This window comes from Rhinopithecus bieti, unplaced genomic scaffold, assembly GCF_001698545.2.
Source record: "Rhinopithecus bieti isolate Rb0 unplaced genomic scaffold, ASM169854v2 scaffold_7884, whole genome shotgun sequence".
Lineage (NCBI taxonomy): Eukaryota > Metazoa > Chordata > Mammalia > Primates > Cercopithecidae > Rhinopithecus > Rhinopithecus bieti.
Window position 1 is genome coordinate 1,391,400 of NW_016806331.1, and position 24,190 is coordinate 1,415,589.

General features: G+C 50.3%; 1 protein-coding gene across 9 annotated transcripts in view; it reads right to left on the reverse strand.

Annotated features, from left to right (window-relative positions):
* HDAC4 (histone deacetylase 4) overlaps positions 1-24,190 on the reverse strand; it is a 356,361-nt gene that overhangs the window by 250,160 nt on the left and 82,011 nt on the right. Inside the window, exon 1 of one of the 9 annotated variants that reach the window (XM_017875574.1) lies at positions 7,440-7,734. The exons of 6 other annotated variants lie outside the window; for them this stretch is intronic. The gene's annotated coding sequence lies outside the window, so the exon portion shown is untranslated. Of the gene's footprint in view, positions 1-7,141; positions 7,226-7,439; positions 7,735-24,190 lie in introns of those variants that run through there. 2 more of the 9 variants (XM_017875576.1, XM_017875577.1) reach the window with 2 other exon arrangements.

Below are 24,190 nucleotides of genomic sequence, written 5' to 3' on the forward strand. Positions count from 1 at the left end.
GTCTCCCTCTGTCACCCAGGCTGGAGTGCAGCAGCATGACATGGCTCACTGCAGCCTCAACCTCCCAGCTCAAAGGATCCTCCCACCTCAGCCTCCTGAACAGCTGGGACTACAGATGCATACTACCATGCCCAGTTAATGTTTTTAATTTTTTTCGTAGAGAAAAGGTGTCCCTATGTTGTCCAGATTGGTCTCAAACTTCTGGCCTCAAGCAATCCTCCTGCCTCAGCCTCCCAAAGTGTGGAATTACAGGTGAGTCACCGTAGGCCTATTTGTTTCTTTATGAAAAAAAGTAAGGAGTAAATTGTGATGAAATACCACAGTGCTACTGTGGTATGGTTCCTGAATGGGAAAAACCTCACCGCGCTTTGTTTCTCCATCAGATGCCTTGCCCATCACTACTGCCAAGGAGATTACGCCTAAGACTGACGCTACAAGACTTCTTTTAAAACAACAACAACAATAAAAACAAACAACAACAACAAAAAAACAGGCAGAGGATGGGGGCTTCAGAGTCCTTTACTGTGAGGTCAAGAATAATTTCTAGTCATGGAAAATAATCTCTAATGACGTTATAAACAGACAGCTCACCAAATCAATCAGAAAACATTCTTAGTATCATTCTCAGGCTGTCAAGAACAGAAACCCTAACTCCTGCAGGCTTTATTGTGAAACGCTTAGAACTCCATCCTGATTGGAGAACATGGTCCTTTGTGACGGACAGGCAGGCGGCGGCCAAAGCCCAGAACCCAGCATCAGCCAAAGGAGGCATCAAGCTGAAGTCTCGGGTGAGTTCATTTCAAAGTCAAGGGCAAGGCTACCCTGGCAGCAAATTCTTCTGGCTACTCAAATTCAAATATTGCAGAACTAGCACTAGAGTTGCCAAGCTAGAAAACAGGAGCAGAGAGAGGAGGCCTTTCCACAGGAATCCAGATTAGCAAAACCCTTTGCTCTCTTCATCAAAACTCAGACAGGTTAGCTGAAAATCCGGGGACGGAACAGCTTCCACCAGGAAGGAGAATCCACGCGGGGCCATGACCAAGCACTGCAAACACCACAGCAGGCACTGCCCCTCTTCCAGCAACACAGCGGAAGCAGCCCAGCCACCAGTGACTTTCTGGTGGACGTGCTCCCGCCCCCAACCCTTGAGCCAGGACCCAGCCCAAGAGCATAGCACCCTCCACTCTCCCTGGGCCTGAGCGAGGCAGCAATGTGCTTCGGGCAGAGCATTTCATGGGCACACCCCTGCAGGAAGCACCATCGCTGCTCAAGGTAGTCATCTAAGAACTGCTCACTCTTGAGAAGGGCAGGTCATCTTACTCCTCCCCAAAATAGTCTCTCGAGTCAAGCTCTCACCCATAGAAGGGACTTGCGGGGTGTGCGAGGAATGGCATTGTGGTGACAGCCCCAAGCAAGGGGCTATGACCCGGAACACCTTGGCAGGGAGAGGAAAGGGGTGGGCACTGCCTGGGCACTCTGCATGCTGGGCTGGGCATCACCACTGCCACCTCAGGAGTCCTCAAATGCCCCCGGGTGGGAGAGGTCATCACCTCCGCGTACTGAACAGGAGACCAGCTCAGAGTTCAGGGTGGGCCCCTGTGGCCACAGAGCCTGACTCGAGCCTCAGGGCACGAAGCACCTGGCCCTGGCCTGCTCCCACCCCACACCTGGCTTCTCAGGCCTGGGGAGAGGAGGGCACAGGGACAGGCCTAGAGGACAAGGTCCCTGGAAGCCCCAGCAGCTTGACAATGTGAGATAAGTTTCTCTTCCTTTTTATCGACGCGCCCAGATTGACTTGTCCTCCTCTGATGCCTGGTTCCTCTGCCATCAAGATCCGCCGTCTGGTGTGAAGGGGAACATACCTCACCCTTCTGCAGTTGCCACCGAGCACCCAAGGTGTGGTCCGCAGGGCGTCCTGTGAGAGCGTCACAAGCACCCCACGAACAAGACACAGCGGCGCGTTTCCTCTGTCTCCCTGCTCCTTTCTCAGGACAGCCTGTGGCTTGCTCTCCCTTAAAAATCCTCTCATCAGTGTTACATTGTCAGCTTTCTTTTTTTGTTTTTCCTTTTTTTTTTTAACTCACAATTGCGGAAACGAACTGGTTGAGCTGTTGCCTCAAGTAAAAAATTCAAGTCAGCCCTGACGCTGTCCATGTTTTCTGTAAAAACTGCTCACTTGTCAACATCGGGCAGCAACTGGAGGCCTCAACCCTCACTCTTCAAAAGCGGCTACAACAGCTGCATCCCCTGCGCTCAACTGCAGGGCGCGGCGCTCGCCTATACTCTCATGAAGCCCTGTGACAAGGGCTTCTTGGGGACCCCAGACACCCACCAGACCCCACAGGCCTGCCCCATGGCCCTGGGAACACTCGGCCCCAAGGTCCCACTTCCTGCCTCAAGCGCCTGCCTCCCAGGCCTCACCAGTCTTCATCTCAGACCGCCAGGTCCTCTCGAGCCCCCGGAGCGCCCTCTGAGCCACAGCTTATAAAGCAGGTAGGACCAGCTCTGCATCAGACCCCTGGGTGCGGGCCCAGCACCAGCTGCTTAACCTCTCTGAGTCAGCTTCCTTACCTATAAATGAGGATAAAAGCAGGATATTCACAAAGCCCAGAGCTAGGAAGGCCTCAATCAGTGTGAGCTTGGGGTGAGCTTGGGGTAGGAGTCCACACAGGAGCAGTAGCTGTTGCAAGTATTTTTATTACATGCTGGGAGGATTAAATGAGATAAGCTGTGTAAACACCAGGCACATAGAAAGCATGAAATGATACCAGGTGGTGGCAAGGTGTTACTTTCATTATTAATAATTTGAAAAAGCAGATTAACAGCTCAGGCGCTGCTGAACTCGGAGTCCCCATGAGGACAGAGGCTATAAACGTAACAGACATGAAACGTCCTAAAAGCTCCATGCGCAAAGTAAGTTGTTTATGCCTGTGTAAACTTCTTGTTCTTCAAAAGATATGCTGCTTTTAAAAGGGACTGACTGGCGAAAAAACCTCACACACAAGGCTGTGCCCCTTTGCCAGGCCCTACCATGTCCGGCCCTCGGCTCCTGGGGTCAGGAGCTGTCAACGAAGCTGTGACCCTTGTGCCCAGCGTGCAGGCTCCGGGGGTAACTGGTTGCTTCTGAATCTCCTCAATGGGGCTTAGGAATGATATGCTGTGGATGCTGTCAAGCAGAAACAAGGCCTCTTTGGGGGCTTTCTAAAGTTAGTAAATACGTGTATATATAATATATATACACACCCATAGGAGAAGGTGAATACTGGGCACCCAGAGTCTCTGTAGGGAGCCACACGGCCCAGCAGAGAACACACAGTGAGCGTCACAGTCCAGCCGTCCCCTCCCCACGTCAACAGGACAGTCCCACACTTTCTTCCAGCCGGCCTGGGGCATGTCAGGAGGCAGGGCCTGTACTGCAGGCTCTGTGTTCTTAGCCTTTGTGGGGGGCAGAGGTGCCCACTGCCACGTAGGCGCACACAGGAGGCTCACCACATTCCTTCAAATGCAGATGATAAAGCAGCTTGAGTAACATGAATATTGTCACACTCATCTGAGGATTGCTGCTGTGTTTTCTAACTGCATGGCCATGACCAAGCAGTCAGTTTTGATCTAGGTTGGTAGTCAGGTTTCTGAAAGCGATGGCAGGCGCCTCGGGGCTGACACAGGGAGTCTGCTTGGCACACCTTCACCCTCGTTACATTTTCTGGACAATGGCAGGGAACATTCCTTACTCCTCTGGCCCGTCAGCTTGGCTGAGCCTGGTGTGAGTGGCTCGCTGTGGGTCTGCGGCTTCATTACTGGGGAGTCTGGGTCATCTGTGAGGCCAACAACGTCCTGCAGGCACTGACGGCCCCGGCTTCTGCCCCTTTCTTTGTGGAAGCCACTGTCAGGTCTGGGACAGAGGGGCAAGAGGCTTTCAAACTTTTCCTTATTTTTGTATATTTGTATATTAAAAAAATATATATATATATGTCTTTTAATGCTGAAATAAGTTCCAGAAGTTTCCAGACTTGTAGGTAAATGAATAAGAACTGAGTTTGTTTTCCAATCATGTTCACATTATTTGTGATGGTGTGGCTTAGTTTCATTTAGTGACTAAATTCTAGCCATCCCTAGACTCATGGCCATGAAACTTGTCTTTCAAGTTGAAATACATTTATTTAACACACATGCACACACAATTCCATGTGCACACAGGAAGCTTTAGCAAGTACTCTCTGACCCCATTCCCTAAATACGACTGGGAATGAGGCTGCTGCTGCCCACACGGGCCCTTAATCTGACAGCGTTCAAGGAGACCGCGCAGGAACAGCAATAAAGAGCTGTGTAGCCACCAGCATTTCAGATGAATGCAGTGCCGTGGGCAAGTGCAACGTCTGCGTCTCCCCAACGCTGAAATGATTCCTAGTGCCCTAGACTGCCTGGCTTTACGTGAGAAACACTGTACCTAAGTAACTACTTCATCACTCAAGGTCTCAAAGAATGCTGCCGACCTCGGTCTGCCTTGCTTCTAGAAACCGAAGGTTCTGGATTTGGAGGAACCCCAGCTCTTCCCTGGGAAGTCATTTTCCTGAATAGATCTGACTTCCACTTATTTTCCTATCATTTCCCATCTTTTCATACATTTAGAAGGCAAAAGAAATTCATCTCTCTAGTGATTCCAGAAGCTACCTGGCCCATCCATGGTGGGTGAGCCCCCACCTAGGTCCAGCAAGTCAGTGATTGCAACAGAGGACCTCAGAGGCCACCTGGCCAGGCCCCATCCACGGATGTGTCCCTGCCCAGGTGCCAGCAAGGACTGACTAATACCTGACCCGGGGCCAAGCTATCATGTGTCCATGCTCGGCCCATAGAGCCATCAAATCATCCAGGCCCCGACTCACTCGCTTCGTAGGTTTCCCAGTCATGATGCAAAACGTACGCTGGAAATGGTGCTCTTCACCTAAACAAGGTCAAACACAGGGGCTACGACAGGCACCCCACGTGCCCTCTATGTGCCCCCCACCCTGCCCAGGTGACGGCAGAGCAGCCAGGGCCCAGGGCCCACAGGGTTTTACATGGTGATAAGGGGTAGGGAGTGAATGCTAAGGGGCGAAGGCAGGACCCTACCCCAGTCAACAACCAGGAGACCTGGGCCTGGTTTCCCACACACCCCCAGGGAGCCAGAGAGGAGGGAGAGAACCTTCTGGGAGGAGCTGCAGGGATGCACAGGGGCATTCAGGAGTATCCAAGGAGGGCCTGAGCCTCCAGTGTGCACCTCCCCAAGGGGGCCCTGCGCCCTGGGCCCAGGGTGACCCGGAAGCAGCAGGAGCCGCAGGACCACAGGGGCCACCGGCAGGGTGGGTGACGCCATCCTTTCCACACTCGCCCTCCGGACTTCAGTACTCTGGTGAGCCCAGAGGCCCGAGTCATCCGGATGGCCCATCTCAGGCCACACCCTCCAGCTCTGTGCCTGCCTTCCACCCTGGGTGACCACAAAGGGTCTAGAAACCCTGACAGGGAAGGAGAAGAGAGCCCTAGGCACAAAGCCCAGGGCCTGGGGTAGGGTCCATGCCCCAGTGGTCATCCTCAGATGAGTGGGGCTGTGCCCAGGACCCTCGGGGGACCATGGGCTACTTTTAGAAACAGGAGGGTGTTCCGTTTAGAAGCAGAGCACTAAGGAGCTGGAGGCCCTGACACAAGAGTGGCTCCCCGTGATGCCCAGAGGCGGCCACTGGGCCCCAGGAGAGAGAGGTTTGAAGGGTGGGTACCCCAAGTCGTCAAAGGACCAAGTGGCCATAAAAGGGAACTCCCCTCCCACCACCAGTCAGGGACCTGCCAGAGATACGAGGGCCCAGTGGTCACTAAGGCCTGTCTCTGTAGCTCCATCCTCTCGCCTAGAAAAAGTGGGTGTCCCTGCCTCCTGGACCTTGCAGACTCACTAGGGACCCTAAACATGGTTTGCTAAATAGCCAAACGACAACTCCTCCTCAAGAAAACACATGTGAGAGAAGCCCTCCTCACTCAGACAATGTTCTCATGACCGCACTCGGTCTAAGCAAACGCTGCTGGGATGATTTTCTTCACGTTCCCTTTTAGAACAAGCACAACGCAATGAGGATGTTGGAGTGTTTCATGCTTTCTTTCCAGAGGCATTTCTACCAGCCTGAAATGCCACCCCACAGCCACTGTGGATTTGGGGACTGTCACACACATCTCCACACACCCCGAGCCACATCACACTTAGCCACTATCTCAGAATTCCTGATCCCCACCTGAAAACGGAACACAAGGCCCAGCAGCAACACCCAGCAAAGTGTCCCCCTCCCCCCAAAGTGAGTGGCCACACAGCAAGGAGCTGCTGCAAAGCAACGAGCCGCAAGGAGCCAAGGATGGTCCGTCCCACCCCCAACGGTGAGAGCCGGGCCCATCCCGCCCCCAACGATGAGAGCCGGGCCCATCACACACCCTCCCTGGGCCTTGTCACTCGTCCTTCCTGCACCTCATCACTCACCCTTCCTGGGTCCCAGCATCCTCATCTGTGAGATGGGGGTGGTCAGCATGCAGGAAGCCCTCTATGACCATGAGCTGTCAGCTTAGGGACAAGAGAGCTAGAGACCGGGGGGAGTCCACTGCCTTGGGGATGCGAGGGAGCCACACTCACCTTCTCCCTGATCAAGCTGGCCCCCGAGTGACATAGGACAAGAGGATAACCTGCCTGGCAGTCAGCAACAGTCTTTCCTAACAAGAATTCCACACTTCCATGAGGTTATAATCAACTCGAGAGTGAGAAGTTACTTAGCTCCCTGTTTCCAGAGGGTCTTAGCAAAGTGAGGAATCTGCAGATCTCTCCGAAAGATCAGCTACCAAAGGAAAATAACAATAATGAAGATATTGTTGGTGGAATACATAACCTCCATCCACAGCCAGATACTGCTTCCGGAACTACACTTCGCATCTAGGTGAGCTCGTTTTCTGTATTTCAAAAGCACAAAGATCTATGTTCATGGTGTAATCTAGGCACAGTGTGGTTAACAGGCCCCCGGGTGTCCCCACTTCCAGCCCAGTGCAGGGGTTCAGCCGCTGCAGAAACTCTGAATCTGCTAACGCAAAGTGCCAAGACTGCTGTCCGCCAGCGCCTTCACTCCCCCGGGACCTGTACCTGTAGCAGGGCACTCACATTCCGAGTCCTCATTGCTTCCGGACCCAAGGGCAAGGCTGTCGCAGGCAAAAGGTGATTTCCCTTTCCTCTACACCCAAGCCCTCGGAAGCGCGCCGCAGGCACCTGGAGGTGGCACAATGCTCCCAGCTCCCCCAGAGGCTGAGTTCAAACATTCTAAGTGGATTCTTGATAACAAGCTGCCAGCTCACTGGAAGACACTGAGCAGTTACATAACAGCACAGAAAATCCCTTACAAGTTTCTTAAAAAAGAGTTAATTGTACTGACTTGGTACTTTACCTTCAGCCTAGACTTTCGCTTAATCCCAGAAACCGCTCCAAAGGCGTTTTTCTGAGGGCGTTCGGCGCCGTAACTCAGGAGAAACCCAAGTCCTGCTCTCCCGGCGGTGCTCGCTGAGGAAGAATTCAGCCGCTCCACCCTGACATCTGGTTTCTATTTCATATCCATGTTGTCACATTACATAACAAGCAGATGATACGAGAGATCACCACAGTGTTTCGGCTCAAGAGTCACAAAGAACGCCCAGAACACTGTTTATATTCAGGGCCGTGAACGTTCACCAAACCAAATTTAGTGCAGAGGCTGCATCGTTCCAGGCTGAAACCCAGCACTTAGAGCAAATGCCTGAGGAAGCAAGAAGCAGGACCCCGCCTTCTCAGCCGCCTCTCACTAACACTCAGCTCCACTCCTGCTTCCTTCCTGTCACTCCACATCCAAGTTAGAGGGAAGCACAATTTATCTCTGGCCTGTATTTACTTCTGCACCTGGAAGGAGGCTTTGGCCTTGTAGACGGGCAGGAGCTCCTGCCGGCAAGCGCCAGTGTGGGGCCCAGGGAGAAGATGGAGGTCAAGTCATATGGCCCCCACCGCGGGCAGAGCTGCGCCAGCAAGCATCCTGGGAGCTGGGGGGCCTCAAGGGAGGCAATCCCCCCACACACCATCCCCTTCTCCTTTGCTCATCTGGGGAAGCTGTGAGGACTGGTGTTGATAAAACATTCCAATCGCACACTCAGGCCATGGATGTGGCCATGCCAGCACGGAGGCCAGCAGCCTCTAGCAGAAGTGTGTTCTGGAAGCTGCCCCCTCCCATGCTGCCACCTGGTCCCATGGGGCATGCAGGGAGGGTGGCCAGGGCAGCCCAAACCAGCATCAGGCACAAGGCCCAAGGAGTTTCTCCAGAGCAGCCCATCCTCTTCAGTCCAGAAAAAAGTCAGACTCCACAGCAGGGTCAGCCGTCCAGTTAGGGAACCCACTAAGGGGCTGTGCGCGTGAAGGTGCCCAGAATCAAACCACCGAACCCCAGGACGCCCTGCTGGGGAACAGTCCACGGCAGTCATTCCACCTTGGGGTGAACCGCTCTGCCCAAGTGCCGGTGAGAACACAATACTTCTTATTAGCACACAGAATGGCCAAAGCCAACGTGATTAGTAGAAAAACCGCCATCTCAGTGACTTGGGGCTCAGGTTTGCCCCGGATGTGGGTGGAAGCCCCAGGTACCCCTCAAGGCTGGCCCAGGGCTCCGCAGACAGCAGACACCCCAACTCCGAGTGACAGCATTGGTGTTTAGCGGATTCTGGATTTCGCTCTCTCCCCTGAACCAAGGATAGAGAATGTTTCACAGAGTAGGTTCAACAGAAAATGGTCACAGTGTGTCTGTGAGACAGTGTGATGTTCCGGGAGGATGGCTGGGGCCGAGGGAAGGCCCCTCCCATGAGCCCTACCTCCATGAGACTGCATAGGGCAGGACTGCCCAGCAGAAAGAGCACAGCACAGGCACAAGGGCGGCCCCAGGCTGGCAGGGCTGAATGGCTTCAGGACCTCCCTCCTTTCCCCCCTGGGGAGTAAAGGCAATGATGCAAATATGATAAGCAAACACAGGCCCCAAAACACAGACAGGGCCAGGACCCTGATGCCAACCAAGCAGACCCAAAACTGGGCCCGGGAGCACAGGGCAGGGTCGCTGAGTGCAGAGGGGCCTCACGCAATGTCCAACACTTCCCTCCAAAACAGACGCACCAGTGACAGGCTTCAACCTTTTCACTGGCCTGACACCTGGATCTCTGCTGCCCTGTGCCAGGTTAGCCACGACCGACACCACCACAGCCACTGGCCATTTAAGAAAAAGAACCCTGGCGTTAACCTGCTTGAGCCCTAATATTAAGCCAGAGCAGCACCACAATTCCAAAACCACATGCAACGAGTGCCTTTTAAACATTCTGCTGAGATCTGCGCGGTCACAGTCTGAGAGGCAGCTCTTCTTGGCTACCTGTGGTTTCATTCCAGCGTTACCAGGCACCTTAAAGGCCTGTGAGCTTTTGCGGGGTCAAGCAGCATCAGCTCCACTTTACAACCCCGCAGAGTGAGGTGCCCGCTCTGCAGCCCCAGGGCAGAGCCTTGCAGCCTTAGAGCCAGGGGGACAGCCTGGCCCCTTCTGAGCTCTCAGCAGCCTGAACCCTGCATGTCCCCTGCTGTATCATCGGCACTGGTCTTGCCTGGCATTGAGATATGTGGCACAAGCAGGCACCAAGCCCAGAGACACCCGACCTGGACCGTTAGACTGGGTAGCATTTGTCAAGTGCCGTGCAAACAGTGGATGAAGTGTCCTCAGCCGGCGTCAGCTGTCCTGATCCACAGAACACATAACTCCTGGCACTTCTTTCCGAGCATCCGGGAAATGTAGAATCCGAGCATTACACCATCCAGTTGAAGATGACAGATTTACGATATAAAACAGCACCCGCGACTGAGGACTTTGTAGGAATGGAGGCCACTGTCATTATTTCATAGGTGAGGGGGAGGGGGACACTGTGATCCATGACAGGAAACGACAGCTCAGCCCCTCCAAAATCACACACGGGGACTCCGTTTCTTATAGAACTTCAAGTTTCTGTTCTAAGCAAACGTTACAATCCATGTTAAACTACATTCTGACACGAAGCTCCCATGCTTTTCAACGGCAGGTGTTACAATGACCACAGAATAGTGATGGGGTGGTGCCTCCTCACGGGGACACGGCAGGGAGAAGTGTGGACCGGAGCCAGCAGGGTCCTTGACCTAAGAGGCCTTGGGGAGCCTACAGGGTGGCTCTTGAGCGCTCCCCTGTGAAAGGAAGAGCTCAGAAAGGGTTCCTCTAAAGGCTCCTCCCAGAGCACGGGCTCTGCGGTTCCCTGGAGCCCTAGACTAACATGAGGAAACGGAGACAGAGAAGAATGCCCACTAAAAGCCTTACCCAAAAATTGAAAGCCAAGAAAAATCACACCAGATCATCTCAGTTTAGACTTGAGGAACCTCGGCGCTGACATCACTGTCACCATCACAAAGCACTGGACACCAAGGTGCCACCTACCACACCGCAACCTGGAAGGAGGGGTGGGCGGGGGCACCCCTGGGCAGGGCATGACACCAGGCCAGCCAGCCATCTGTGCTGCAGAGGAAATGCAGCCCCTCCCAACTGAGAGACCCCCAGTACCATCACCACAGCCTTGGTGCCAGGGCTCCTAGCGCCTGACAGGGAAGATGAGAAGGGCACTAGCCGCTGCCAAGAGGCCTGCTGCCCACCCCCAACTGCATGGCAGTGGTGCTGCCAGCACCACCATCCACGGTGGCCCAGGAGCCCACACGCAGGACACGCATGCACATAGTTCCACATTAGGACCTTAATTCCTCAATTGTTGGAAAGAAGGACAAATGGTGAAATTCATGAGGAAAATGTCCCTCACTGTCCTCCATTCTAAAGCAAACACTAAGAATGGGCTGCTGGGCTACAGAGAAGTCGTCACCTTTCCTCTGTGCGTCCAACGAAATGAAAACATCCACGCTTGCCTTCACAAAAACGGAAAACTGCATCCAGAACAAGGTCCGTGGCATTTCTGACGGTGTGTCCCATGGATATGAAGTTGTTCTTCCTGTGGGTCCTCCAAGGCATGCCCTTCGACGGCGCCACAGCTCTGAGGGCAGAATGTGGTGGTGGCCCAGCTGCCATGGCACCAGCAGACTAGCCTGGTACACGGAGAGGGGAGCCTACTGACTGTGGACAGGCCACGTTCCCCCAGTGTCTTCATCTGCAGAGGGAGACCCGGAGCCTCTGAAGACCACCCCAGCTTGGCACTGTGGGGAAGGCCAGCCAGGAGGCAGGCAACACGTTAGGCCCCACGCTCCTCTCACTGGCTGCCGACAGGAGGCAGATGAGGTGTGGGGTGCAGCCTGCAGAGCAAGGAGTCGAGGTGGCCAGCCTGGCGCAGGGTGTGCCCCCAGCCACGGAGCTTCACTCAGGCTTGGGCTCTGTCCCGTGCCTCCCTGGGGGCGTTCCGAGGTGGCAGAGGAGCAAGCTGCGGCCTGTTATCCACTGCCCAGTCTCTGCCTCTCACCAGCACACAGATGTTTTCAGCGGCACCAACTGGCTTCTGCCTGAATTCATTTCATATTTTTAAATATGCTCTTAATGGAAAGCAACAAAAGTACTTGAGAAAACGCGCTGATGTAAATGTCCCTGCAGCAGCCAGGGACTAATTTTAGAAGGGGCTTTGAGGAGAAACCCAAGGGATGCTCACTTGCTGGAAACAGCCTCCTTCCCAAAGAGTGTGAAGATCTGGATTAGAACCAAGTATCCCCACGCTGCCCACAAGCCTGCTCCTCCAGTCGGGGGCTGGCCATCCCACTGAGCACTGATATCGAAGGCTGGACTCTTCCTAACCTCACGAGAGGTTAGGATGACAGGAATCATCCCAGTTTTCCATGCCACTTCGCAAACACAGCTGGTCGGGCCCTTAGCACTTCCGGACCCCCAGATATCCCAGATTCTTTGCTGGAAGTTACGGACACAGAAAGTTTCTTATGAAAATAACGGCCTCAAAAGAAAGCCAATGTACAGCACTGGTGACAGAAAGGAAGATTCAGAAAAGCCTTCACGCCTGGCAATATGGCACACGCACTTTTAGAGACGTCTAATTATACTCAGGGCTGAGTTGGCTGAAGAGTGAGGAATATACTCCAAAGACAGGAATTCAAGGCAGGGCGAATCGAACATGAAAGGCAGCCTGGAGCCCAGGGCCTGTCCTGGGGACAGCCACCTGCACTGCCACTTACCCACTGCACTGTCCCTGTGAGTGTGTGTGGGGAGCGGCCCAGGGGAAGCCAGAAGACAGGCCTGCAAGGGACATGTCCAGGCCTGGGCTTGATGTTGGCTGGAAGGGGTCAAATCGAGAGAGGATGCCCCTCAAAACTCATCATCAAAGACCCCTCGGTTTGGGGAGAATTCAGACAACCCATGAGGCCTGACGAGCAACCCTGGCACCTGCAAACACAGGCATGTCCCAGGCAGCACCTCCCAGCACCAGGCAGAAACCGGCAGAAACCTTCTCTAGCGAAACACGCTACAAACCTCAAAATGACATCCACAAGAAAGATGGACATAAAGTCACAAACAAGGACCATGGGTAGCGGGAGTAAGTCCCGGAAAGACCTCAATTGTAGGAAAATCAGGTACTGACCCAAAACACACGTGAAGGACACTTGAAGAAACAAGAGAGGTCATCCAGGGTCAGGCTGGAGCTAGTGGCCACCAGGTCCTGTCACTTAGTGACTGTACAACCCTGGTGGCTTCCTCAACCTCCCTGTGCCTTAGCTTCCCATCTGCCAAAGAGGCATTAGAAAAGCCCACACTCTCCCTGGAACAAGGGTAAGGAAGAAAGGAGACAGATGTCTCAGCTGTTATTATTAATAACTATCAGAAGTGTCACATGGATCTGAATGATCCAAATGGAACTTGAAGAAACAAAACTGTCATCATTAAAATTTAAAACTAAATGAGTGAGTTAACTAATCAAGTATTAACAGATAGAGCTGAAGAGAGAATTAGTGAGCAGTAAAACAGCACTGAAGAAATAACCCAGGATGCAGCACATAAAGGTAAAGAGATAAAAAGCAGGAGAGGTTAGGGGACTGGAAGGACACCGGAAGACACGCTCACACACATCTGTAAACCAAAAATAAAATTCTAAGCTCCCGATCATCTGAATGGACGCCTCCTCTCAGCCAAGGGCATTCCAATGTTAACCTGAAAACCTAGTTCAGGTTGTGAAGGGGCGGGGGGGGTGGGGAGGAAGCCAGATGTGCCTCATGATACCCTCTTCCCTTCTGGAACTGCTGATAGAACAGACTCTTCTAAGTCTGATGAGAAACACTTCAGTCTATTATCTCTGACGCCTGCTGCCCGGAGGCTTCGTCTGCGTGGTAAATCCTTGGTCTCCACAACCCCTTATCATAATCCAGACATTCCTTTGTGTTGATAATAACTAACTCTTTCAACCAACTGCCAATCAGAACATTTTAAAATCTACCTATCATCTGAAAGCCTCACACTTCGAGTTGTCCCGCCTTTCTGGGCTGGACCAATGTTCATCTTCCACATACTGATCGACGTCTCATGTCTCCTGTCTCCCTAAAATGTATAAAACCAAGCTGTTCCCCGACCACCTTGGGCACATGTTGTCAGGACCTCCTGTGGCTGTGTCACAGGCACGTCCTTCAGCTTGGCTAAACAAACTTTTAAAATTGAGTGAGACCTGTCTCAGACACTTTTGGTTTACACACCTAATCAGAGTCCCAGAAAGAAAGAAGAGAGATGATGGGACAGCAACGGGCAATGCCAATGCACGAGCACCAGAGAAACATTCAAAATGAAACCCAGCATGCCCAACCACACGTGAAAACATGCCTCAAAGCCCCTACACTTCAGAGAGCACGAAGGCACCATCAACCCGGCAGACCAGGTGACAGTGAGAAAGTCCAGAAACAGACGAAGTACAGACGAAACTCCAGGGCAGGATAAAGGTGCCATCTCAACCACTGGGACAAACAGGGATGTTTTAATATATGGTGCTGGGACAACTGGGCCACCGTCTGGGAAAAGCTAACAGTGAATCCAAACCTAACGCCATACACAAGGGTCAACTCCAAACGAATCGGGGATGAAATGTGAAAAAGGAAACCGTACAAGCACTGGAAGAAAACATCTTCTGGAATTCAAGGAAGGCTTTCTAACCAGGACTGAAAATCCAGATGCAGTTTAAAAAAAACAGTAAGGTTGATACATGGAGGAAAAACCTTTTACGGGCAAAAGCAGCATGAGAAAGAATGTCAAAATACAGTGGACCAACCGCGAGCAGTTACTCGCAACACACATGAGAGATAAAGGCCAAAATCCCTGACATCAGCAGGACTCTCACAGACTGCGAGAGCAGAAACCAAAAGCCTGACGGAAAAGCCAAAGGCAAAGACAGAAAAAAGGCTCCCACAAACTGAAATATCCTTTATGTACCAAATGAGCAAATAAGTAATACACTCCACTCCAAAGCCCTGTGGGAACAGGCTCGCTCAGACACCACTGGCGGAAATGCAAATTGATGTCAGTTTCCTACAGGAAATTTTGAGAAAAAAGCTAACAAAATGATGTATCTGCTTATCTTTTGATAGAAATCACTCCATAAGCCAACTGTGAAGATACAACTCAGATGGCAGGCCCAGTGACTCACACCTGTAAATCCCAGCAATTTGGGGGGCCAAGGTGGGAAGACCACTTGAGCCCAGGAGTTTGAGACCAGCCTGAGCAACACAGCAAGACCCCATCTCTACAAAAACTTAAAGATAAAAAATTACCTAGGCATGGTGGCACGGGCCTGTAGTCCCAGCTACTTGGGAGGCTGAGGCGGGAGAACTGCTTGAACCCACGAGGTGGAGGCTGTAGTGAGCCGTGATCGTACCACTGCCCTGTACAGTACACCAATTGTCCCTACGTAAGAGAGTGGCTGGACGAATTCCCGAGTGTACGTGGCTGTCCTCAGGAATGAGCAGGAGCCTGTGGACAGACATGGTGTGGTTTCCAGGACATGCTGCTAGGGAAGAGGAGTTCCCTATAGGACATTCTTTCTGTGCAAGAAAGGGGAAAAATTAAAGCACACAAGGCCACCCAGGAAAGAAAGGGTAGCTCGTGGGGACAGGGTGGAAAGGACAGGGGAACGGCAGGGGTAGGGGACCCGCTTCTCTGGGTCTGGCTCCTATACAGTTCTGGCTTTTGAAACTGCAATTGGGTTTCACATAATCAAAAAGTGAAAATTAATACAATCAAAAAGTCCAAAGAGGGGGGAAATTCTAAAATGAAATACAAACAGAAACAAATAACCAAACCCCATTTCAAAGGAGTAACATAACCACGCTGGGGCGGGGGGGTGTGCATAAGAACTTGCCAAAGTGGCTTTTAGACCCGGTATCTGGACCATACGCCTTCAGTGACTGCTGGACTCTAGCTGGGGGTTTCCTTTTCGCAGAGGCACAGTTTAATCATCTCTGAATATTCTGGGATTGAGACTGAACAAATAAGGAAGTACATTATTGATTCTGAGAGCTCCATGTCTCGCTGTCAGAGGAGGGAGTAACAAATGTGAAAGGAGAAGGGCGGCCGATGGCCTTTGTGAGGCTGGGCTGGAACTGAGGTGCCATGTGTGCGGGTGGGGCCGGTGTGTGTGGGTGCAGGGGCGGATCTACACACATCTATTCACAGCTCCCGCTGCCGAGAGCTGGTTTCTAAATAGCATTCCCCGAGAAAGGAACCAGGCCGCCTTGAGAAACAGCTGATTCCAGGCCAGGGCAGGGAAAGTACAGGAGAGATCAGGACATTCTGTGTATCCAAGAGGGTAAAGAAAGGCCCCAAAACAGGGGGACCTGCCAGAAATGCCAGCATAAAGGGGCTCTCATTGGCCAAACTGGAACAATTTGGGCAGCAGAGCAGATACTGATAATTAAAGGTTATAACCCAGTTAATAAGTTAGGAATCTACAAGATCAAACTAATGTAAGTAAACAATAAGGAAACATAAATCAGGAGGAAAGGAATGCTCTTTACAGTAGAAAGTTAACTACGTGAGTCCACATTTCACGTCGTCCATAGGTTCTTGGAAACTGCAACTTGAAGATAACAACAGAGGGTCCTCAAACAATGCCAGTCCTTCAACAGTCATTTGATTGTAACACTGCTGAGAAAAAAAAAATCCTTGGTTTTCTTCTGTATTATTTCACTTAAAAGTCACAGTTTCCAAGAACCTCTTGAGGTTCATGAGGGCTTCCCGTACTGAACATAGTAAGAATGGTGGCACTAGATGACCAGTAGCTGCCACCAGGACAATAACAGACTCAGGCAAGAACCATGGAAGAGGCTGAGACTTGCGGGTCAGTGCTCAGGGAGTAGCAGGCTGTCTGCACAGTCCCAGATTATCTCCCTACCAGATACCTGCTAATTAGGCAGGAAACAATGTAACTTCACAGTGGAAACACCCACCAGCACCACCTTCACTGAGAGGATCCAGGCAGCATCAGCAGCAACCAAATATCAATATCACTGAGTATCACTGCGGTGGCCGGCCTCCAAGTCCAGTGGCATCGCTAGAATCCAATCACAAGGAACTGCCGAAATCCCAAGCTGAGAAGCATTTTACAAAACAGCCGCCCCTGTGCTTCTAAAATGTGAATGTCATGAAACATACAGATGATGAGGAGACTGTCCCGGAGCAAAGGAGATTTGGGAGGACATGAGAATTGAATGCTCTGCAGGGCCTGTCATCTCCTGTTGATAACAAGACATCATTAGACCATCAGCAAAACATAAATACGGCCTACAGATGAGAGAACAACGCCGGATCGCTGTTATTTTCCAACTCTATTCACTGTATGTAGTTGAAGAGCGACCACGCTTATCTGAGGCAGCATGGCCTGGATCAGTTGGGGGAAGGCATCACATCTACCACTAACTTTCAAATGATTCTGACAAAAACAAAGGATGCATATAAATAAACAGTAATTCTTTGGATTATTTTTTGCTGATTTTCTGTAAGTTTGAAATTACAGCAAAATTAAAAGTTAAAAAGAAAAAAGTTAAGGAACAAAATCCCCCATTATTACTGGAAGACACTAATCTTCAGATTGAGGAAGTCCAAAAAAAAATCAACAGGGGTAAGTGAAAACTCTTACTAAAAATGTAGAACACCAGGACCACAAGACACCTAGAGAGACACAACAGATTCCTACCAAGGAAGTGAACAGCCACAGTGGAACTGAGTGAACCAATCACATCCTCAGAGCCCTGGGGAAGAGCAGCTGCCTCCCCAGCACTGCCTTCTGTGAGGGATCATTCAACAATGAAGGGGAAAGGAGGCAACTTTCATACGACCAAACAACGGAACTTCTGCAGGAATTTCTAAAGGATGTTACTTCCAGAAGGAAAGTTAAAGCAAAAAAAAAAAAAAAAAAAAAAAATCTGATATTCAACAAGAAACAGCAAACAAGTAATATCCACATACAGGAAAGTTTAAGGAGCAGTGGCCATAGGAAGCTGTGATAATGAAGGCAGCACACGGCCAGCCGCAGCCTCCCATTAGCTGCTGGAAGGAAGCCACACACACCCAGATGTTATCAATTCTGCAAATGATTAAGAAAACAAAACCAACAACGAACAGAAAAATGGGTGCCCCGTGTCAGAAGACACTGACGGCTGGCACAGCAGGCTGGTGGTCAGGTACAGGTCAGGCGAGGGTCACCTCCCAGGACCGAGTAGCAAGGCGCCCTGGTCAGTCTGAGGACACTGGCACTATGTGTAAGACGGCGTGGCTGTGCTGCAGGCCACACAGATTTAAAGTGGCTTACCTGTGACCCGGCACTCCCATTCCCGGGCAGGGACCTGGCAAAGGCCCAAGTCTGCATGTGCCAGAAAACACACAAAAGAATGTCCACGACATCATGTTTGAGCAGCCACATCTGAACATGAGTCAAAGTTGTGAAAATTCACAAAATTGAATGCAAGACACTAACGAACACCAGTTCCCTAGAGCTACATGCAGAAACATGGTTCTCGAAACCAGTCCTGCCTGAAAAAGAACCCACGAAATAGAAAACATATAGTATAATTCTAATTACATGAAGTTCAGAAACATAAAACTAAAATCGTATTGTTTAGGAACATGTGCATGTATGATAAAACTTTTTTTGGAAAAACAACACAATGAAAAGCAAACATGTAAATGTCCTTGTAATGGTCTCTGTCTCACAGAGCACACGGTCACTGCTGTTGTTTTTCTTTAAATGATGCAGATAAGGTCTATGTATTTTTTAATTCTTTAATCAGAGATTTATAATTAAAATTTAAAATAAATGTGTGTGCAGAGGATAAAAAGAAAATGACTAAGGGAGCTGAGAAAGTGATAAATCACCTGGAATTCCAGCACTCTGGGAGGCCAAGGCAGGCGGATCACCTGAGGTCAGAAGTTCGAGACCAGCCTGGCCAACATGGTGAAACCCCCATCTCTACTTATAATACAAAAATTAGCCGGGCGTGGTGGGAGGCGCCTGTAATCCCAGCTACTCGGGAGGCTGAGGCAGGAGAATTGCTTGAACCTGGGAGGCAGAGGTTGCAGTGAGCCGAGATAGCACCATTGTACTCCAGCCTGAGGAACAAGAGCGAGACTTCGTCTCAAAAAAAAAAAAAAGTGATAAATCAAACAAAAAAAATAAATTTGGAAGGAATTACAGAGAATGGAACGCTGAACTCCCCCAGCCTGTGACAAATGACGTAGGTAAATCTAAATTTGCCAAACACAGAAATAAGGAAATTCGTAGGACTCTTTTGTTATGTAAAAATATGTATTTTAATCAAAACTATTTTGCTGTTGAACTTTTCTAGCTATTAATTATTGGCAAATACAAAATACGCTGATTCTAGTGGGTTCCTGATAATCTATAAAATTTTCTGAATCTTTTTGAGTCTTTTTATGTGAATTTATTTTGGTTCTTCCCATCTTAATGAAACTGCTGATATCTCAAGCCATACTGAACACACGTGCTACTGTCAGGTCAACCTCAGAACACAGCTTTTAAGACAAGGCCTCTAGAGTTTTCCAGCCATGAAAGATTCATTTTTGCTTTCAAATGATCCCCAACTTGTAAGAACTACATATTCTCTCCAACTTAGGTATTTTAAAATCAGTTATGAAAACGGAAATATTTTATCTTTATTTTTCAAAACATTCTCTCATATTTACATGATTTATACCGCTTTCCTTGTATAACAAACTGTCCTGTAATAAAACCTTTGATAATGAATAACTATATAATGTACTGTTATTTTCTTTTCCTCAATATTCTATTTAGGGTTTTAAACCTATGTTTACAAACAAAATATGCTTAGAACGTTTGCTTTATTATTGTCTCTTACAGATTCTAAAATCAAGATACTCTGAGCTTCATAAGATTAGCTTGCATTTTTCTGTGTTTTGAGGCAATTCTTAAATAAGGTGAACGTGTATAAATGTTGGAAAAATATTACATTATCCCTGAAGGAGCAGCTGCTTTCAAGAATTACCTAACTGGGTCCTTGCAGAGTTTTCAGAAGTTCTTCCTCTTAGTGACAACTTCCTCTTAGTGACATGCTTCTTCTTGTCAGAGTACGCGACGCTTTTCTTCTAAGTTCTGACATTTTCTAGTTACTTGCTCTGGCCCGGTCAAAGCCCTCCAAAGCCTTGCCATAGAGCACAGAACATCACAGCTTCCGCCCACACCAGGACTTCCCCTAGACGCTGGCTTCATCATTCTCAGGGCAGCATCTATCCCTGACAGCACATGCGGTTGTTACGGGGGAGGGTCTTCACTGCGAGTCGTCCAGGTTCTTGACATGTTAAAGAATTGGACAAAACACACAAAGCAATGAAAGAATGAAGCAATGAAAACACACATTTGTTTAAGCGAAAATACACTCCACAGAGCAGCAGCAGGCACTACAGCAAGCAGCTCAGGAGCCCCAGTTGCAAAATCTTCTGGGGTTTAAGAACCCTTTAGAGGTTTCCTATTGGTTACACCCTATGTAAATGAAGACTTGGCTTGTGACCAATCAGAGGCCAAAGTGAAGTTATCCCTTATGCGAATGAAGACTTTGCCTACAACCAATCAGCGGCTGAAGTGAAGGCTCAGCCTTCAACCAATCAGATGCTGAAGCGAAGGATCCCTGTCTCCAGATCCTATTCTCCTGCCTTGCAATGACAAGTTTAGGGCAGTAAAGCCTTACACTTCAGAGCTCACTGGTTAAGAGTCAATGGCTTGGCACAGCTCCTTGGGCCAGTGACTTCCTTTCTCAACGCCTCTGTTTTCTCATCTCTGAAATACCGATGACGTAAGGTTAGCAGGACCCATCCCTAGGCTGTTATAAGGATTACAGCTGTAAATATGTAAAAACACTTCGGACAGTGCCTCTGCAGAGCAGACTCCATCACTGCCAGCCACATTTACCATCCATCTACTGTTTGACTTTCCCACTGGCACCGGGTGTGGCAATGGGTGGGGGCTTTTCCTGTGTGGCTCACCAGTAGACCCCAGTGCTTAGAGCAGCCTTGCATGTAGGAGATGCTCACAAGAGGTGTCTTGACTGGCTGGGTGCTGGTGTGCGGACTGGAACCAGCCTAAGGAAAGCACTCTTCAGACTCTTCATCCTGCCCAACTGTGGGTAACCTGGGTCTGTCACTCATCCCCACACCCAGGGCCCCACTCCTGGCTTCGGTAAGTGATGTCACCAATGGCTGCCCCAGCACCTGGGCAGACTCCTGTGGTCCTTCCTTCTCAGGAAGCCCAGAAAGAACTGCAGTCACTGAGGCAAAACCCAGCACTGCTGCAGGGTGTGTGGAGGCATCTTGCCATAGCGGGGGGTGCACGTGCCACAAACGGCTCACTCTTGATGATGAGGGTGACCCATGCATGCCCCTTGTCCCCACAGTTCTGTTTCTGGGACTTTATCCTAACAAAACAATAATGATAAGAACAATCAGTCCCAAACATAAAGACATGTGTGCAACAATGCTCACTGAGGTGTCACTTACTATACAAAAATTTTAAGTCCCATTAATAGAGGATTTTTAAGTACTGAAATATTATGGAGCTACAAAAAAATCCCATTGCTGTTCTATCATGTATGTAATAGGTACGGGTATGGACATGGGGAGACAGAGAGGGAAAGAGAGAAAAAGAAAGAGAGCTCCTGCTCGAGAATCTGCAAAAAGTCACCTACGACTTTCTCGGAATTGTGTGCCTCCTGGCTAACTGTGGTCTGCAAAAAGTCACCTGCGACTTTCTCGGAATTGTGTGCCTCCTGGCTAACTGTGGTCTGCAAAAAGTCACCTGCGACTTTCTCGGAATTGTGTGCCTCCTGGCTAACTGTGGTCTGCAAAAAGTCACCTGCGACTTTCTCGGAATTGTGTGCCTCCTGGCTAACTGTGGTCTGCAAAAAGTCACCTGCGACTTTCTCGGAATTGTGTGCCTCCTGGCTAACTGTGGTCTGCAAAAAGTCACCTGCGACTTTCTCGGAATTGTGTGCCTCCTGGCTAACTGTGGTCTGCAAAAAGTCACCTGCGACTTTCTCGGAATTGTGTGCCTCCTGGCTAACTGTGGTCTGCAAAAAGTCACCTGCGACTTTCTCGGAATTGTGTGCCTCCTGGCTAACTGTGGTCTGCAAAAAGTCACCTGCGACTTTCTCGGAATTGTGTGCCTCCTGGCTAACTGTGGTCTGCAAAAAGTCACCTGCGACTTTCTCGGAATTGTGTGCCTCCTGGCTAACTGTGGTCTGCAAAAAGTCACCTGCGACTTTCTCGGAATTGTGTGCCTCCTGGCTAACTGTGGTCTGCAAAAAGTCACCTGCGACTTTCTCGGAATTGTGTGCCTCCTGGCTAACTGTGGTCTGCAAAAAGTCACCTGCGACTTTCTCGGAATTGTGTGCCTCCTGGCTAACTGTGGTCTGCAAAAAGTCACCTGCGACTTTCTCGGAATTGTGTGCCTCCTGGCTAACTGTGGTCTGCAAAAAGTCACCTGCGACTTTCTCGGAATTGTGTGCCTCCTGGCTAACTGTGGTCTGCAAAAAGTCACCTGCGACTTTCTCGGAATTGTGTGCCTCCTGGCTGACTGTGGTCTGCAAAAAGTCACCTGCGACTTTCTCGGAATTGTGTGCCTCCTGGCTGACTGTGGTCTGCAAAAAGTCACCTGCGACTTTCTCGGAATTGTGTGCCTCCTGGCTGACTGTGGTCTGCAAAAAGTCACCTGCGACTTTCTCGGAATTGTGTGCCTCCTGGCTGACTGTGGTCTGCAAAAAGTCACCTGCGACTTTCTCGGAATTGTGTGCCTCCTGGCTGACTGTGGTCTGCAAAAAGTCACCTGCGACTTTCTCGGAATTGTGTGCCTCCTGGCTGACTGTGGTCTGCAAAAAGTCACCTGCGACTTTCTCGGAATTGTGTGCCTCCTGGCTGACTGTGGTCTGCAAAAAGTCACCTGCGACTTTCTCGGAATTGTGTGCCTCCTGGCTGACTGTGGTCTGCAAAAAGTCACCTGCGACTTTCTCGGAATTGTGTGCCTCCTGGCTGACTGTGGTCTGCAAAAAGTCACCTGCGACTTTCTCGGAATTGTGTGCCTCCTGGCTGACTGTGGTCTGCAAAAAGTCACCTGCGACTTTCTCGGAATTGTGTGCCTCCTGGCTGACTGTGGTCTGCAAAAAGTCACCTGCGACTTTCTCGGAATTGTGTGCCTCCTGGCTGACTGTGGTCTGCAAAAAGTCACCTGCGACTTTCTCGGAATTGTGTGCCTCCTGGCTGACTGTGGTCTGCAAAAAGTCACCTGCGACTTTCTCGGAATTGTGTGCCTCCTGGCTGACTGTGGTCTGCAAAAAGTCACCTGCGACTTTCTCGGAATTGTGTGCCTCCTGGCTGACTGTGGTCTGCAAAAAGTCACCTGCGACTTTCTCGGAATTGTGTGCCTCCTGGCTGACTGTGGTCTGCAAAAAGTCACCTGCGACTTTCTCGGAATTGTGTGCCTCCTGGCTGACTGTGGTCTGCAAAAAGTCACCTGCGACTTTCTCGGAATTGTGTGCCTCCTGGCTGACTGTGGTCTGCAAAAAGTCACCTGCGACTTTCTCGGAATTGTGTGCCTCCTGGCTGACTGTGGTCTGCAAAAAGTCACCTGCGACTTTCTCGGAATTGTGTGCCTCCTGGCTGACTGTGGTCTGCAAAAAGTCACCTGCGACTTTCTCGGAATTGTGTGCCTCCTGGCTGACTGTGGTCTGCAAAAAGTCACCTGCGACTTTCTCGGAATTGTGTGCCTCCTGGCTGACTGTGGTCTGCAAAAAGTCACCTGCGACTTTCTCGGAATTGTGTGCCTCCTGGCTGACTGTGGTCTGCAAAAAGTCACCTGCGACTTTCTCGGAATTGTGTGCCTCCTGGCTGACTGTGGTCTGCAAAAAGTCACCTGCGACTTTCTCGGAATTGTGTGCCTCCTGGCTGACTGTGGTCTGCAAAAAGTCACCTGCGACTTTCTCGGAATTGTGTGCCTCCTGGCTGACTGTGGTCTGCAAAAAGTCACCTGCGACTTTCTCGGAATTGTGTGCCTCCTGGCTGACTGTGGTCTGCAAAAAGTCACCTGCGACTTTCTCGGAATTGTGTGCCTCCTGGCTGACTGTGGTCTGCAAAAAGTCACCTGCGACTTTCTCGGAATTGTGTGCCTCCTGGCTAACTGTGGTCTGCAAAAAGTCACCTGCGACTTTCTCGGAATTGTGTGCCTCCTGGCTAACTGTGGTCTGCAAAAAGTCACCTGCGACTTTCTCGGAATTGTGTGCCTCCTGGCTAACTGTGGTCTGGCGGCGTAAAGAGAGCATTTTCCTTTCTTTCATCTTTCAGCACTGTTGGATGTTAAGTAAAGGTAAGACTACATCTTAACTTTTGAAACTGGGGAAGGGGAGTATTTTCCCATTTATTTAATACACTGCTTTCATCCAACAAAATCAAAGCAGTAAGTGGGGTAGATCCTTGGCGAGCCTGTGTGTGGAAGACACTGTGCAGTGTTAGGCGAGAGAGGAGGCATCTGGGAGCTCAGGCCACGCCCTCCAAGAACCTGCGGCCAACGACTTAGGTGTGTGTGCTTGGAAAGTGCTTCTTCATGCATGGACATGGGAGAGGTAATGCTGAAT